Genomic DNA, 6,294 nt, shown 5'->3' with positions numbered 1-6,294 from the left:
ACTGTAATTTTGGCCCCCGACAGAAAGTTTGTGAGTACCCCTGGTTTGAAGGGACGCTTCGCTACTTGCTTCTGGCCTTTGTAATTTACCTGCCCCTTCTGTTTCTTTGACGCCCCTTGATGTCTGGCGTAAATTTCCCCATGTGTTCCACCCAGAGTTGAATTTCTTTCTGGTCCCAGCTCAGGTCTGGACACATCGCCATCCTCTTGCGGAATTCGCGATCGTAGTTATACCACCCGAAACCCCCTGTTTTTTCCGCCTCATCATGTATTACACGCGAATACTGCCACATAGCGGGCACCTGTTCAGGGAATTTCTCCGACACCACTACTGCCAAAATAGCGAAAGCATCCCTCCAGGTCTTGATTGTCTTCTCTGGCCAAGACTGAAACTTCACCTTTTTATCCTCTTCTTTCCCCCCATTTTTCTAGTATCCTGACTGTAGGAGAGGAGGGTCTGCTTTCTATGTTCACCCCCACTTTTTGCTTTTGCTTTCCTGGTTTTCGACTTAGATGTGGCTGTGGGCCTGCTAATCAGACCCACAGCCCTGCTGTTCTCTCTCTAAATTGATACTATGTACTTTAGGTGCATAACCCATTTGGATGGGGTCACCTTATTGGCCCCTGTACAGTGTGTCTTAGGTACCCAGGGCATAGGTGTATCCTAGGCCTACCAGGGGCTGCAGCATGTATTATGCCACCCCTGGCTTGGCCTTCCATTATGACACAACTGGCTGTGGTGTAGCATTCCTATACCTATCTTATATATAGACACATGTGTACCTATCAGCCACTCCTATGGCAGGCCTTAACAATCCTGGAGGCAGAGTGCTTGGTAACATGTGAGATGGTGCTCTAGCATGAGCTGAGCCTGTCTGCAGCTTTCGGAACCATGTCCTTATAGCTGTTCTATGATATAGCCTACCATATACTCTTAAAGTGCCTTATAATCTTAAACGGTTATGGTAACTATGGTTTGGCTGTATCAAAACATGTCGTGTAAGGTGTCTAACACTTTGGAATAATACCCCCATACCATTTCTGGCAATGAGGATATTATTCCTCCCTTCTAGAGGGAGAAGACATGTTGAAACCTACTTACCCGGTTAAAGTTAACCAGAGCCCCAGCATCACAAAATGGATGCTGCTGCCACAGACACAAGTCTGACCTCCTGCTGCTGAAAGTCCTTCCAGGGAGGGAGGCTTGGACAATAGGTTTCCTGCCTCGGGAGGTGCGAGCACCACCCCAGACAGGCCTTAGTGTATTGGGGCAGGGAGGGATGAAAGAAACGAGACACTGCCTGGGGCACACAAGGTGTCCCAAGGTGTCCCATGCATAGTTCAGTTCAAACCGGTGCTGGGGCACTCCAGCCCCAGTCCTGGCGCGAAACTGGACAAAGGGAAGGGGGTGTAACCACCCCCCTCCCAGGTCCCACCCATAAGGCGTGACCTAGCAGGCAACCCAGCCCCCCAGATTAGTATAAGAGTGGTAGCTGGGCCCCAGGAGATTAGATTATCCTGAACCTGTAACTTGAACAGAAACTCTGGAAGAAGAAGACTGAAGAATCTCCCTTGTGGCCAAGGAGTGGCTACCCTTTGCAAACAGGCACCATCAAGAGACTTACCCTTTGCTTTGCTGAAGTTCTACGAGGGACCGACTGCAGAGCCCGACCAGAGCCTTGACTTCCAGACTTCTCCGACCCTGATCCACATCCACAGCCGAGCTGAAATCCGTGGAGGCGACGAGAGACGTGGGACCAGCTACCTGGGAAAAGTGGCGAGTATCTTCCAGATCAGCTTCTGAGGTACCCTCGAAGTTGTGCACCGGGGATTGAGAAGCCCCAACCCCAAGCACCATCTGCACCGAAGATCAGCCCCCCACACTCCACGAGTCCTGCGTGGGGCCCTTCTGCATTTTTCTGCTTGCCGCGTCTGTCCGGTTGCTTGCCCGTTGGCTAGCGGCCTTTGCGACGACACACCTTTAAATCTTCACTGCTGGTTTGGCTCCTCCAGACTGGCTCCTGCTCCTCTGCAAAAGAGAAGCACCCCAGACCTTCCTGGTCTGCACCAGAAGCAAGTCCTCCATTCTTCGTGGGTTCCGCTTGCCAAGGTTTGGTGAGTCCTAGTTCGACTTCGACGCCGCCGACAGCAAGAGCCTTCGTGGGACAGCTCGCCTCCTGGTCCTTGTCGTCCTCGATGTCTCCTGGTACCCGTGGCTGCTGCGACAAGCTTCACCTCTTCACCTGCAATCTTCACGACATCGCCTGGTTCCTTCCTGGTTCCACGTGGTCACTGGCTAGTGACCTTGACTCTGTCCCTTCTGCTTGCAGGTATCCTTCCTTCTTGATCCCGGCCTTGGGATCCACCGGACACTCTGCACTGACTGTCTGTCAGCAACTTTCCTTCAGGCATCCATAGAAGTCCACGACGAAACCCGACGCAAGTTCACACCTATGCACCCGTGGGCTAGGTAACTTGGGTACTTCGGTGCTCACAAGGGTAGTGGCTATCCTAGGGTCTAGTTTCCGAGTCTCGACTTTCTAGCTACTCCAGAAGTGTCCTAAAACTGCTTATTTCAGAACTGTACTATTTCTATAGATTATACGCATTACGCGTGAGTGTTTCCACTCTGCACCTGAATCCCGTGGGCCTCCCACTTCCTAACTGTTGGTAGTGTAGTGTAGCCCCAGCGATTCCCTAGGCCTAGGCCTATTCTATTTCCGTGACAGTGGTCCCTATACCACTTCTTTAGTATATGGTTTGCGTGGCCCCTAGGGCCTAACTGTATTACTTACCTGTGTGACTTAATGTATGCTTGAATAAAACTGTGTTGTACTTACCACGAATCTCATAAAGAGTGCTGAGGGTTTGACTAGAATAAATACACTTTATTTTATATATACATCTGTTGTGGTGTCCTTTCATTTGGTATTCAAGGGATTATCTATGGTATCACAGCTGGCTTCACATGCCATTCAGAGTTTAGCCTAAGACTGCTCTTGTCCATGCTACCACTAGGATAGCTGGTCTATAAGGTTGACTTTACAACCAATCACCATAAGGGTATTTGGACTGATATAAGGTGTACACTAGAACTAGTGACATCATACATCAGGCCAACTTCTCACATTGGTGAGCAGCGGTTGGGATCTGAGCTTGCTGTTGTAATACCATTGTAATCTTGAGATACTAAATTGAAAGATCACACAGATATTGTTTAGGTACATATAACATAGTTTATAATACTTAAGTCCTACTGGACTTAGTGGTTGTAGGTTGAAGGGACTAACACACCCTGACTACAACTACTAGAAAGGTTTAGTAGAAACAAATAGTGTAGGTAGGTGCACACACCACACCCTCACTAGATCATGTCTCTGGGAGGAGATCAAGGAGATTCTCTCTCAGGAGGGGCAGGTCCCCTCTAGATATGATACCCTAACTTTTCAGGAGATTAGACAATTGTGTACCTCCAGAAAGTTAAAACAGGGTGCAAACCCTACCCTCCTTCAGCTAGTGCAGATCCTAGAGGAATATGATGCTCTTAGGGCCTCACAGGCTGGTACCCTATGTCTAGGGGAGGGTCTACCCACTACAGATGAGTCAGATGGGACTTCAGATGAGGAGGTAGATAGCCAGGGCCAAGTAGGAAGACTAACCTAATCTTACATGGGAGTTCGCATGGGGTCCCCCATACAGACCCCCAAGTGGGCTTAACCAGAGAAGCAGGAGAGACAGATCCCCTTCAAGGGAATACATCCACTCCCATGTCTCTAGCATCTCTAATGCCTCTTCTCACAGGGGAATGACTTCACCTGAGAGAAAGGAGCATGAAGCCAGAATGAGGGAGGTTAATCTAAGGATTGAGAGGGAAGAACTTGCCCTTGCCAAGGAGAAGCTTGCTCTGGCCAGAGAGCAAAAGTTAAGTGGGTTAGAACCCACTGGTGGCAGCAACATTCCTAGAGATAGAGACAGGCACTATGATAATAGAAACCTGAGCAAGATTGTCCCTCCCTACAAGTGTGGGGATGACATCCACAAATGGATAACTGCTTTGGAGAGAGCTTGCAAAGTACAGCAGGTACCCCAAAGTCAGTGGGCAGCTATCTTGCGGCTCTCCTTCTCTGAGAAAGGTAGAGACAAGCTCCTCACAGTTAGTGATGAGGATGCTGACAATTACACTGTCCTGAAGAGTGCTCTGATTGATGGGTTTGGCCTAACCACTGAACAATACAGGTTGTTGTTCAGGGATACCCAGAAGACACAGACTCAGGACTGGACTGACTTTGTAGATTGTGCCACTAAGGCTCTGGAAGGCTGGCTACTGGGCAGTGGGGTTAAGGACTATAGAGGATTGTATAATTTGATCATGAGAGAACAAATACTTAACAACTGTCAAACCAGCTACTGCATCAACACCTGATTGATTCTGATCTGACTTCTCCCCAAGAATTGGGAAAGAAGGCAGATAGATGGGTCAGGACTAGAGTTAAGCAGAAAAACCAGAACCAGGGCGGTGATCAGAAAAAGGCAGACCAGAAGGGTAATGAGCAGAAACAAAAAGACCAGAAGTCTTCACCAGGCCCCCAAAAGGCTCAGGGGGAGGGTGGTCCCAAAAAGGATAAAAAGAAAGATGGCCAAAAGAAACCATGGTGCAACTATTGTAAGTCCAACTCACATTGGTTTAGTGAGTGCACCAAAAAGGATAAGCCCCCAGCCACCATTGCCCCTAAGGCAACTGTACCCCCTAGTCCAGCTGTAAGTGGTGGTTCCCAGCAAAAGGGTGTAGTAGGGTTAACCCTGGGAACTGAGGAGGATTCTGGCCTAGTCAGAATACCCACTCAGGCTGTTCTGATCTGTGATGGGGACTTAGCTTTGTCCTCTACTGTAGGCCCCAGTAACCTGGGCAAGTACAGACAGACTCCTTTTATCAACCAAAAGATGGCTCAGGCCTACAGGGACACTGGGGCTAGTGTCACTATGGTGACACCTGCTTTTGTGGACCCTGGACAGATCATACTAGGTGAGAACTACCTAGTGACCAACGCTCGCAATGCCACTACCTCCCATAGTGTGGCTATTGTTAACTTCTCCTGGGGAGGGGTAACTGGCCTCAAGAAAGTTGTTGTTAGTTCAGACCTTCCTGTGGAGTGTTTACTGGGCAATGATCTTGAAACTTCAGTTTGGTCTGAAGTGGAGTATAGGACCCATGCAGAAATGCTGGGGATAGATGCACATGTCCTTGCTGTGACCAGGTCACAGGCCAAAAAGTGCACCACTGAACAAGTGCTGGATCCTGAAACTATGGACCAGTCACAACCCAAGAGAAAGAGCAGTAGGGTTAAGGCTGTGCCTTCCCCCCTGCCTCAGGTGGTGGATCAGCCCTCACAGGAGGATGATTCTGAGAGCCCTGAAGGAACTGTCCTAGAAGAACTTGAACCTGATCAGGTTGAGTTTCTTGGGACAGGGGGACCTTCCAGGGCAGATCTGAGGCAGACTCAATTAGACTGCCCCTCTCTTGAACCCCTCAGACAGCTGGCTGCTGCTGAGGCTGCAGGGAATGCTCAAGGTACCCATAGAGTGTATTGGGATGAAGGGCTACTGTACTCAGAGGCTAGAGACCCCAAGCCTGGTGCGTCCAGGAGGTTGGTCATACCACTGAAGTTCAGAGGCTTCCTTCTTACCTTGGCCCATGATATTCCCCTTGCAGGACACTTAGGCCAGAACAAGACTTGGGACAGGCTTGTCCCTCACTTTCACTGTCCCCATATGTCAGAAGATACCAAGGAGTTTTGTCGCTCCTGTGTCACCTGCCAAGCCAGTGGCAAATCAGGTGGCACCACAAAGGCCCCCCTCACTACCTGTGGTGGGGGTTCCCTTTGAAAGAGTGGGCATAGATATTGTAGGACCAATGGACCCACAAACAGCATCTGGGCACAGATTCATACTGGTGATAGTGGACCATGCCACCAGGTATCCAGAAGCTATTCCCCTGAGGACCACAACAGCTCCTGTTGTGGCAAGGGCCCTGCTTGGAGTATTCTCCAGAGTGGGCTTTCCAAAGGAGGTCATTTCTGACAGAGGTGCCAACCACATGTCAGGATATTTGACTGCAATGTGGAAGGAGTGTGGTGTGAACTACAAGTTCACCACACCCTATCACCCACAGTGCAATGGGCTTGTTGAGAGATTCAACAAGACCCTAAAGGGAATGATAAAAGGTTTACCAGACAAGCTTAGGCGAAGATGGGACATCCTTTTACCCTGCCTTCTGTTTGCTTACAGAGAGGTCCCA

Source organism: Triturus cristatus, chromosome 1_1, assembly GCF_964204655.1.
Source record: "Triturus cristatus chromosome 1_1, aTriCri1.1, whole genome shotgun sequence".
NCBI classification, from domain to species: Eukaryota; Metazoa; Chordata; class Amphibia; order Caudata; family Salamandridae; genus Triturus; species Triturus cristatus.
The sequence above is the reverse complement of the archived record's forward strand: the minus strand, read 5'-3'. Positions refer to the sequence as shown.